Below are 12,047 nucleotides of genomic sequence, written 5' to 3' on the forward strand. Positions count from 1 at the left end.
CTTTAAGAATCAAATCTTAAATATCTTTTCCTTATTTTTGCATTAGAATCACTCTTTAGCTTCTGAATGTCTCACAGTAGGACTGCAGTTACAACAACCTCTCGAGTTCAGTGTGGATAAAAGTGAGCACAGAATCACAGAATGGCCAAGGTTGGAAGGGACCTTTGAAGATCATCTAGTCCAACCCCCATGCTGAGCAGGATCACCTAGACAGAATGACATGCAGGCAAGTTTTGAAGAAGGAGACTCCACAACCTCTCCGGGAAACCTGTCCCAGTGCTCTGTCACTTCTTTACTGTCAGTAAAGAAGCGCCCCCTCATATTCAGCTGGAACCTCCTGTGTTTCAGTTTACACCTGCTGCCCCTCATCCTGTTGCTGGGCACAACTGAAGAGACAGCTCCATCCTCTCAACACCCTCCCTTCAGATATTTATATACATTGATGAGGTCTCCCCTCAGTCTTCTCTTTTCTAGGCTAAACAGGCCCAGAATACCGATGTCTTGCCATTAAGAGTGACTAGTGAGACATTCCCAAATATAATGTCTACAATAGAGGTGTCTGCCTTTAGCCAGGTGGCTACTGTATTGCCCCATTTATAGAGAAATTGAACTTTTTAATTTGTAAGTGAAGAAAACGAGATATTTTAGCAATAAGTTGATGAGTGCTTTGAGAAAAACAGTGCCATGAAAACACAAAATTGAAAAATCATGACCTTTGTATTATAATTATAAATTCAACACCCAAAGCAATTAATGTATGTTTCTGCCATTAATTCTCCTATATCTACTTCTTCGTCTGACAATCATGGAATCATTAAGGTTGGAAAAGACCTTCAAGATCATCTGGATCAACCATCTCCTACCCACCAATGGCACCCATCAAACTATGTCCCTAAGCACCACATCCAAGCTTTCCTTGAACATCCTCAGGGACAGTGACTCCACCACTTCCCTGGGCAACTCGTTCCAATGCCTGACTGCTCTTTCTGAGAAGAAATGTCTCCTCATTTCCAACCTAAACCTCTCCTGGGCAACTTGAGGCCATTCACTCTAGTCCTGTCGCTAGTTATCTGTGAGAAGAAGTTGACCCCCATCCCACCACAACTTCTTTTCAGGTAGTTAAAGAAAGCAATAAGGTCTCCCCTGAGCCTCCTCTTCTCCAGACTAAACAACCCCAGTTTCCTCAGCCGCCCCTCACAGGACTTGTGTTCCAGACCCTTCACCAGCTTAATAGCCCTTGTCTGGACACGTTTCAGGGCCTTGATGTCCTTCTTGTATTGAGGGGCCCAAAACTGAACACAGCACTTGCAGGACTCACCAGAACAGACTACAAGGGGATAATCACAATCAATAAAGATATTGATTAGAGGATGGGCTAAATGGATGGAAGAAAGAGGATGGGCCCTAACACCAACCCCTAAGGACCACCACTTGTGGCCAGTCACCAGACGAATTTCACTCTATTCACCACTATCCAGGTCCAGCCATCCAGCCAGCTTTTAACCCAGCAAAGAGTGTATCTGTCCAAGCCATGGGCTGCCAGCTTCTCCATGAGAATATTATGGGAAACCATGTCAAAGGCCTTACTGAAGTCTAGGTAGAATATGTCACCAGCCTTTCCCTCATCCACAAGGTGGGTCACCTGGTCACAGAAGGATATAAGGTTGGTCAGGCAGGACTTGCCTTTCATGAACCCATGCTGACTGGGTCTGATCCCTTGGTTGTCTTGCATTTTATCTCTTCAGGTTACTGTAAATATTAATTCAGAAACCATTTGCCAAGCCCCCAGATATTATATTGCTTAACACTTCAGAAATGCAAACAAAGGAACTAACAATGTGTTCTCCTTGTCAGGACTTACAACATACACTTTCCTAGTCAGGACTTAGAACAGACACTTTGGAACTGAGATTAAAAAGAAAAAAGCAAAAAAAAAGTAAAAAAGAAAAAAGGAAAAATAGGGTCTCTCTACTGAAAAACAGGGCAGCTAAAGTAAAACACAATTAGCCCTACCCATCTCATTGCATGCAAGGGGCTAAGGTCCTTTGTTGACAATTTTATAACTGAAGACTGTCTGTCCATGTATGCAGGATCAAAATGAAGCTGTAAAGATAATTTAATCATTTCCAAAGTTGTAATGTCTAAATTTGCAACACAAATTTTTCTTAATGCATTTGTCTTTGAATCTTTAAGTAGGTTGAAGCAGATAAATTGAAAGAAGGTGAAAATATTCACAATTATGAAAATTGTGCAGATAGTCTGTATACATGAAACAAAATCCTCTGTTTTTCCACAGATATCTTACAAGTAGTGCATTTCAGCATTTCAACTGTGACAATTGTAACTCTTTTCTTCATGCTGCCATATTGTGTCAAACTGAAACAGACTATTGGATTCTTTTCCTTGCCATCATCATCCCAATTTCTGATCTCTGCTAAAAATGAACTTCAGTCATCGCAAAGAAAATCGTGTGATCATTTGCAAATGAATTCAGTAGAAAATCTGCTTTCATACATAAGGGCACAGTTTCTGAATTACTGCATGTGGTATTATGACAGGTATGCTATTACGATTTTCTTTTGAAAGAAAAGAATGGGTTTACTTCTCTTGCAGGAAGTGTTGGGTAGGGTTTCCTTTCCATTTTCAAACCTTTGAAATTAATTGGTATGTAGTCATCCTCTCTTCCTACGTAATGGATATACCTGATCCTGTTCTATGTCTGTTACAGAGAAGTTTTGATTTCTATCAAGATAAAAGACAACACACCATCTTCTCATAAGAAATCATTCTGTATAAAATGTTATAATTATATAAAATGAGTCACTGCTTCCTAAGATATGCTGCAGAGCAAGTTAGGGAAAGCAATACACTTGCTAAGTATTTACAAAAATTACTTCACACCCCAGTAAAATTTGATGAGCATGTCTTGAAGATAACTACAAAAATGAGGAGAAAAATAAAAATTAAGTCATTATCTCACTTTTGTATTGTAAATATTCATTCATGGTCATTTACGGTAATGTATAAGTAAAAATCATCTCAAAGCTTTTGAAGTTTTGTTGCACAAACTGGATTTCCACTCTACTTACCTTAAACTAGAACTCCACTAAAACTTAACATATGATTTAATATAACTTTTTTAAAGATTACCAATAAAGGCTACCTACTCCTAGAGCCTTAAATTAGTGTAGAATGAATGAATTCCATTTGTAGCACTAACACTAATCAGGAGCTTAAAATTGAAAAGTGCTAGGAAGTGACCCTTGCCAACAATTACAATTTTCCATGGCTTGAAGTTAAAACTCTGAATGGACATCAGACGCATGTTGCCATATCAAGTATAATAGAAGTTGGTAAAATGTAAGAGGTAAAATTTAGAAAAAGCACAATGCCTTCAATGCCTTAAGAGGCATTAAAGGTAAGCAAATCTTTTTTTTTTTTTTCTTCAGAGGTGAAATCAGGTGAATTATAAAGGTCACCATCTCTTTTGTTTTCTGTGTCACGTAGATCCCATTATAGACTATTGACAGTTTTTATCCACTCTGGATGCTGAAAATGAGAAGTGCCAGCATGATCAATCAGATTGTAATTACTCTCTTAGACTTGTCATATGATCCTTTTAACTTTGTATGTTTGGCACAGCTGAACATTTGATGCTTTTTCTTGTAGGTTTTTGACAACTGCTGAACTGCAACGTTGGCAGAGTCTTGCTTGAATGTGGATGGAGCAAGTCTTCATATTTGTCAGGAAAGAGATTCTAAGACATACTCTGTTGCCTTAGCAAGACAGATCTCAAAAAGACCATATAGAAGAACTTCCAGTCTTGTTATCTATTCAAACAGACCTTATTAACTTTAAAAAAATCAGTTCATTTCAGAAATTATGTGGAAGACTCCCTGCATAGTGTTATTGTTTTGATATAATAACATAACAAAGCAAGGCTTAAAGTAAGATTTGGAAGAAGGTAGTGGTGAATGAATGCCTTGGTTTGTATGGAGTTTTGAAACCACTTACATATGTTATTCTATTTTTTATTTTTATTTTTATTTGTTGAAGAACAGTTCTTCAGTGCTTAATTCCATGTCTGCACCATAATGCATCAAGTATGAAAATAATAAGGAAATGCACTCAGAATCTAGTAAAAGCCTAGTATGCTAGGCAACAATACTTTAATTAAAAAAAATCTAAAACTCAGCCTTTTAAGTCAGATAGACTTTGCTGCTACTAAAACATGATTTGGCTTTAGTCTTCCACTTGCTGAAAGAACAGCTGCGTATTAAATTAATTTGATAAAACGTGCTAGGAAAAACATTAGTAGAAGTGGTTAGAATTGTTCCAGGTAATACATCATTATTTAAAAACAGCAAAGATTAAGGTGAAAAATAACTCCAAATCAAGGCTACATTTTAGTTCAAGTTGGTCCGTATTTATGAGCATGTAGGTATGTTTTTGCCATTTCTCAGCACTGTCACTTGTGCATGCATGAGATATCGCAAGATGATGTGCACATATATCAGATATTACCTAAGTAATGCAGTTTGCACAGTTGAGTGATCTCTGCATGAAGAAATAGTAGGCCCTACCTGAAATATGTCTATTTCTTTATTTTGTATGGTACAAAAGAAATGCATTCTACCCTTTCAAGCCCCAGTTCCTTTCCTCTTGTGGATTTTTTTCTGAACGGTTCTCTTATTTCTACTCTGAGGATGGCAATACAGAGATCAGTAATGATAGTAATCATTTCAAAATGGTTCCTTGTCAAAGAACTCAGAATAGCCAGATTCAATCTTATTTTCTGTCAGAAAGCATTTAGCACCACAAAATGTGCTTGCACAAAAAGTGCAATTCTTGCCATATCCCTGTCACACAACCTATTTTTAGCATATAAATGGACTTCTCTCTTCCAGAGTGTTTTAGATGAAAGAAAGAAGTTTAAAGTTGTGGAGAATGGATACATAACAGGTTGTTGTTGGTTTTTTTTGTTTTGTTTTGTTTTGTTTTTTCTGTATTTTGAACACACATTAATCCTCTCCCTTTACACCCAATGCATGATTTCAAAGAAAAATATTATGGGGCAGTATATTTCTTCAAGTATCAAACTCTTTATGGGACTGTAAGTGGTTGTTAAAATGTTTGTTTTTGTTTTTGTTTTTGTTTTTGTTTTCTTTCTAGAATTACAGAGCAAAAAGATTTTCTTAAAACACTAAGCAAGATAGTTTCTATTCCACAGTAACGCTGAAGATGTATTACTTTATTATTATGAACAGAAAAAAATATAGCAGTAGCTGTTCTGAATGAACTTTTAAACTCCTTATGAACTCTTCATGAACCTTCTCATTTATTACAGCCTCAGAAATTTTGCTATGCCAAAAACACTATATTGCCCTCTACAGGTAGATTTACTGAAGTACTCTGTATGAAGTACTCTGCCTGAAGTTTGTTACCTCCTACACACTTGAACTATGACATCAGTTATGAAAAGCTTCAAAATTATGTCTTTATTATAATATTTCCAAGTATTAGTCTCTCGAATATTCTCAGATCTCAACACTTAGTATATAGTAGTAAATAGATAAAGAAATCTGCATCAACTGTCACAAAAAGAATAACACAATAAAGATGAAAAGATACAGCACATGCTGTGTTATATTTGTTTTTATTGTTGTTCTTTTAATTTTACTTTTATATATATATATATATATATGAAATATACTCAATTTTAATACCTGGCTTGAATAATTTTAACTACATATTACACACAAACATTTGCATTAAAAATAGATATATCAATCTCTTATTTCAGAAAACTATAATCAGTTAAAGTAACATTCCTCTATGACTGTACTTCTTTACTTATCAAAGATGTTCTTTAAAATGAATGCAACAGTTAAAATGTTGCCCTTTTCTTCTTATTTTTAGATAAGACAAATTTTTATCCATCCTTCCTATAACTGCAGTAAATACTGTCTTGCTTTCTCCCTTTCAACCTTCTAATCTTCAGACAAAGTCTTTTCTATGCAGCTATTTCCATTTTCCAAGTTCTATTTACCTAAAAAACTGTTTTACTTATTTTTTGTATCATTGTTTCAGGGTTAGGGGGTGCGTGTGTGTTTTTATGAGAATGAATACAAGCATAGGAAAACTTAATGTAGGCAGAGTGTAATTAGGCAAACTAAAATTTGTCCAGGATTAAAATTAAGAATTATTTTTCTAATGCGCACCATAAAAAGTTTTAATGGCTACTAACCTTGAATAACACAATGAAACATGTAAATATACCTAAGCCAGTAACACTCTTAGAAGATCTGCAGTTTGGTAGCAGAAAGGACAGGTAGATAGATGGCTGAGAACCATCTCTGCCAACAATGGTAGCCTTCACTATCATGTCCATTCAGGGTCTATAATATCACTAAGTTTTCTATAACATCACATTTGCATAGTCCAGAACCTCATCATATGGCATTACCACTTCCAACATTGTTGTTGGGCCCTGAAAGCCACCTCAGTGTGAGATTCATGCTCCAGCTGTCAAAAATGTTGAGTTGTGTCATTTTCCTTCTGTTATTTATTGATTTATTTATTGTGATCTCCTTTGTCCCTCTTTGCTCTCTCCTTAGCTCTCAAACTAAAAGCAATCTCTTCTAGCTAAGAGTGCATCCTGAATCTTGCAACGCAGTGCACATGAATGCAAGAGAAGCTATCATTAATGTCATAAATTGAACTCAGTACATTACAGCCACATTTTGGAGAAGCTCAGGCCATGTGTTTTACCTGTGGTTGTTTTATCTAATACTTGTGAGAAAAAACACAGAGAACTGCTGCTAGATGCATTTTTCTGTACTTGCCACTACTTACTTCTCTTTGTTCTTGTTTTCTCTTCAAGGTAACAAAACTTAGAAGAAATAATCCTATATAACAGCCACATTCCTCCAAAAGTAAAGTAGATGAGCACATAAAACAATCTGAATTCTTACCAAAGAGCTTTTCAGTTTTGTTCTCTTGCTTTTACCTCTTTTGTTGCACTTCAAGAAGGTAGAGAGGTTTTCTGTCATGTTAAAGGAGGAAGAATACTGAGAGTACTTACCTAGAAAACAAAAAATTATGAAAAGAATTATTAGAAATAGGAAACAAATTTTGTAGCTTACATCATTAGCATATACAATCATTTACAGATGCACAAAGAAAATAGTTATTATTTATTTAGGCATAAATACCAAATTTCCTATGTCCCTGTATCATGAATGTGAATGCAGCATAAAAATATATAGGAAAGACATCTTATTTCTTTGATATCCAAAATTATTTCCCAACTTTGTTAAGAGTCTTCTCTCTTACAAACATTGTTCATTAACATGTCACTTATAATACTTACTATTTGACACATGGCTTATATTTGTCAGCTTCTGTAAAACATATTTAATGATATGTTTAATTTAAACTACAAAATTAGATGCTACCATATGTATTTGTGCCATTGAGTATAAAATTAGTTCTAGTTTCATATTATTGAATGTCACTATATTTACTAATAGCAAAAACATACCTTATGTGTAAAATGCAAATTCATAGTTCTCCTTAGAAAAAGTTTTTCAACCATGACATATATTGTGAGATCAAATATTAGACTAAAAAGTTAAAATTATTAAAATTATTGTAGGAATTTTATGATCTCTGTAATTCCTTTATTGTTTAATTCCATAAAATAAAACCTGTGCCAAAAATTGGGGCAACAGAAAAACATTATCATCAACACTTGAATGATAGGAAGAACCCTGTAAGAAGGGATAAGAATACCTTGCAGTTAAAATGTGGCTAGACCTACCCATGCTCAGGACAGTATTTCTCTCAAGTAATTTACCAAAATCATGCTGACCATGAAGCACTAGTGTTTTAAAAAAATATCTTCTTCAGTTATCTAAAAACATATGTCAGCTTAGTTACATACACAAGGAGGCTCCTGGATCTCCAGAAAAAAAATACAAAATAAATAAATAAATAAATAAGTAAAAACCAAACTCCACAAAATAAATCCCATCTTTTCAACACTACTGATCTTCCAATATATTACATTTGCAACAGAAACACTTAAAAATAATTAATGGATGATGATCACAGAATAACAGGATGGTTTGGGATAGAAGGGACCTTAAAGATCATCTAATTCCAACCCCCCTGCCATAGGCAGGAACACCTTCCACCAGACCACTTTGCTTGAACACCTCTAGGGATGGGGCATCCACATCTTCTGGGGGCAACCTGTGCCAGTGCCTCACCTTCCTCTGAGTAAAGAATTTCCTGCTTATATCTAATATAAACCCACCCTCCTTTAGTTTAATGACATTACTCCTTGTCCTATCACTACGTGCCCTGACAAAGAGTCCTTGCCCAGCTTTTCTGTAGGCTTCTGTCAGATACTGGAAGATCACTCTAAGGTCTCCCTGAAGCCTTCTCTTCTCTAGGCTGGACAACCCCAACTCCTCAAGTCTGGAGTGGTGCTCCAGTCCCTCTGTCATCTTCATGGCCCTTCACTGGACTCATTTTCTTATGTCCATGTTCGTCTTGTGCTGGGGTCCCTAGAGCTGAACACAGGACTCCAGGTGGGGTATCATGAAAGCAGAGCAGAGGGGCAGAGACACCTCCCTCAACCTGCTGGCCACACTTTTTTTGATGAAGTTCAGGATACAGTTGGCTTTCTGTGGTGTAGGTGCACATTGCTGCCTCACGTTGAGCTTCAAATGTCAAATAACATCCCCAGGTCTGTCTCCTCAGGGCTGTTCTCAATCCATTCTCCACCCAGCTTGTATTTGTGCTTGAGACTGCCCTTACCCAGATACAAGACTTTGCTCTTGGCCTCATTGAACCTCATGAGGTTTGCACAGGCCCACCTCTCAAGCCTGCCCAGGTCCCTCTGGATGACATCCCTTCCCTTCAGTGTGTTGACTATGACACACAGCTTGGTGTCATCAGCAAAGCTGCTGAGGGTGTACTCTATCTCACTGTCCACACCACTAATATGTTAAACAGCACTGGTCCCAGTACTGACTCCTGAGAAACACCGCTTGTTAGTGATCTCCACCTGGACATTGAGCTGTTGACCACAACTCTCTGAATGCGACCATCCAGACATTCCTCACCCACCGAGTGGTCCATCTATCAAATACATCTTTCTGGACTGACAATGCTGACAGTGAAGATCCTCATGAGGAATACAAGGCTACACAAATGCATTCTGACACATTAGAATTCATTGTTACTGTAAAACATTTCTCTGTGCTTTCCTATTCATCATTTCTCTGGCCTGCTTTTGTTGTTCTCCTCAAGACAAATATAAAAATAAATAAAATCACCCTTTGCTGTTGAATGGCATAACATCTTTCTGTGCTTTGCTGTCTGCTTCCTCTTTGTATTTTGGTACTCAGCTAGACAATTAATGAGACTCAAAGCACACACCAATCTAGATGTTAACAAATGACAAATGCAGAACTGGAAAATACCAGTGCAGAAAGGTTATTTGGCTGCCTTCAAACTGGACTACCATGAATAGGATCTAATCTCCATTTCCTAGATCCATCTTTCTACTTAAGAGCAAAATCACTCTAAACACATAACAATCATCTTTCAGACAATCATCATGGCATTCACTACTCTAAATAAATAGATATCTTGACTATAAACAAATACCTATTTTCAATCATTGTTATATCACCATATTTGTTTGTTCTATAAATCTACATGATAGCAATTATGTATGTATGACACATCACGACAAATACCATAAATACCTACTATTAAAAATGCCACACTCTTTTCTATTCATAATTGTTTTGTGTAATGATTTAGAAATATAAAATTAATAATACAACTCTAGCAGAAAACTGACAGAGGGCCTTTTATTAGACTTAATTTAGAGCTGTTGCTAAAATGACTTCTATTCTGGACATCGTTTTTAGGGGGGAAAAATGAGTGGAAATATTATTTGGAAATAAGTGCAGTTTTGAGCAGAAACATACTGGAAAAGATCTTAACCATCTGAAGAAATGAATATAATATATTAAAGACCTCAGTGCATGGAGGCTATTAATATTTATAATCAGGAGAAGCTGACTACCGACACTTTTGTGTTTTACACTGTAGATTGAATTATATTTTCACTCCTTTTTTAAAACAGGTTTCTAAAATACCTCTTTTGCTTTCATGATGGCTACTTTGTAGCCCTTAAGGGATTGCAGAAATAAGGAGATTACAAGAAAGTACCTGTGACAAATTCCATGAAGGATGTTTTCATATGAAGAAAAAAGAAAACTAAGCAGCTAGCAAAAAAAAAATAATCTTCATTTTAAAGTTCTTTCTCTGTTTTAGCAGTTTAAGACACTATAAAAACGCATGCTTTACTGGTGTAAAGTATAGCTAACTACCAAGCAATTTTAATGCAAATACATTAAAATGCTTCTTCAAGTCCAGAAGGTCAAACAAAACACACATCCCAAAATAGCACTGTCTATATCCTTCATATTTACTTCAATGATGAAAGAGCTGCAAAGCAGTGTTTAGAAAAGGAAGAATATTCCATAAAGCATAGAACCATAAATACTTTTAGGATAAATTGTTTAGCTTTAACTAAAATTTAAAGTTTATTGTTGTTTTTGGTTTTGTTTTGTTTATTTTTTTAACTAAAGAGGCTATTGCTATTATGTATAAAACTAAAACATTGGTGATTTTCAAGTAGCCAGACCATCAAAGGCTACAAGTATCTGACAGAGTTGTAAGTTTGCTAGTTGAGCTACAGCTTGTAAACCTCCACTTTTCCCACCACAGCAGCAATAACTCAAACACTCCTGTTGTGCAGTGACAGAGTGTCTCCCAGCTGCCCTAAGAACAGGAAACAGCTGTAAAGCCATGCTGTGTAACTGTATTAGGCAGACTCAAGCCCAAATTAATGTATTATCTTTCTCAGTGGGGCTTATTAGCTTGGCCACTGTACTGGCTAATATCTCAAGCACTTCAGAGCATTCATGGAGCAGGCATATGGCTTTTCTAGAGAAGTGCTGGGACTCCAGTGGAGGGCTGTCTCTCCAAGACTGTTGAGCTGGGTGAGCGTGGGAAACATTTAGGGAACTGAGACTAAATAGTGTGGGAAAAAAAAAAAAAGAAAAAAAAAAGGAGAATAAGGGGAAAAAGGGACAATTATTATACTCTACCTACAGGGAGGATGTAGCTCCCCTGTAGAGCCAGACTCTTCTCAGGGAGCCATGGAGAATAAAGAACAGTCCCAACTTTCAAAAAGTAATATCCTGACTGAACTCAAGGTTCAAAAAAAAAAAAAAAAGTTCTTCACAATGTTGATGGTTAAGAATGGAAACAAGCTGCCCAAAGCTGTTGTAGAATCTCTGTTCTTGGAGATGCTCAAAGCTTCACTGCTGAAGGTCCTGTATAACCTTGATCAAACTTTGATGTTAATCTTGCTTTGACCAGAGAACTGGACAGACAAGAGAGCTTCCAGAGAACCATGCCAAGCTAAATTATATAATCATCTTATGATTCTAATTCTGTAGTTACAACTAATAATAATATAATATAGTTTTATAGCAGGAGAACAAAAAATGAGAAAGCTAGAGCATTCTTTATTCCTTTCTCTTATTACAGTGGACCACCATGCATTCATTCATCATCTGTTCCCATGCATCATCTTGTTCCCTTCCACAACAGGACTAAATCTTTTTTTCTTTGCTTAAAACTAACAGCATCCTTGTTGCCATCATTTCTTGGTGTGTGCATGCAGTCCAGTATATAATTATATTTATATAATATGCCCTGTGAAAAGCTGTTTTCAAACTAAGACATTAACATACAAATGCATACTCTAAACACCTAAGTACTAGTAAATATTTCCTGTTGCACTATGAACCATGTTATAAAACAACTCCGCAAATCATAAAAGGAAATAAAAACTTCCTAAGGAGGCAGTAGTGTTAAATACCACAATGGACATCTTTATGAAGTCTAAAATTATACACAACTTTCAAAACAAGCTCCATGTTTATAAGTCA

The 12,047-nt window shown here is 36.1% G+C and overlaps 1 protein-coding gene across 4 annotated transcripts in view; it reads right to left on the bottom strand.

Moving 5' to 3' along the window:
- The window catches only part of PDE4D (phosphodiesterase 4D), a 525,614-nt gene that overhangs the window by 222,938 nt on the left and 290,629 nt on the right, over positions 1-12,047 (bottom strand). The window lies entirely within an intron of this gene.

Source organism: Anas acuta, chromosome Z, assembly GCF_963932015.1.
Source record: "Anas acuta chromosome Z, bAnaAcu1.1, whole genome shotgun sequence".
Lineage (NCBI taxonomy): Eukaryota > Metazoa > Chordata > Aves > Anseriformes > Anatidae > Anas > Anas acuta.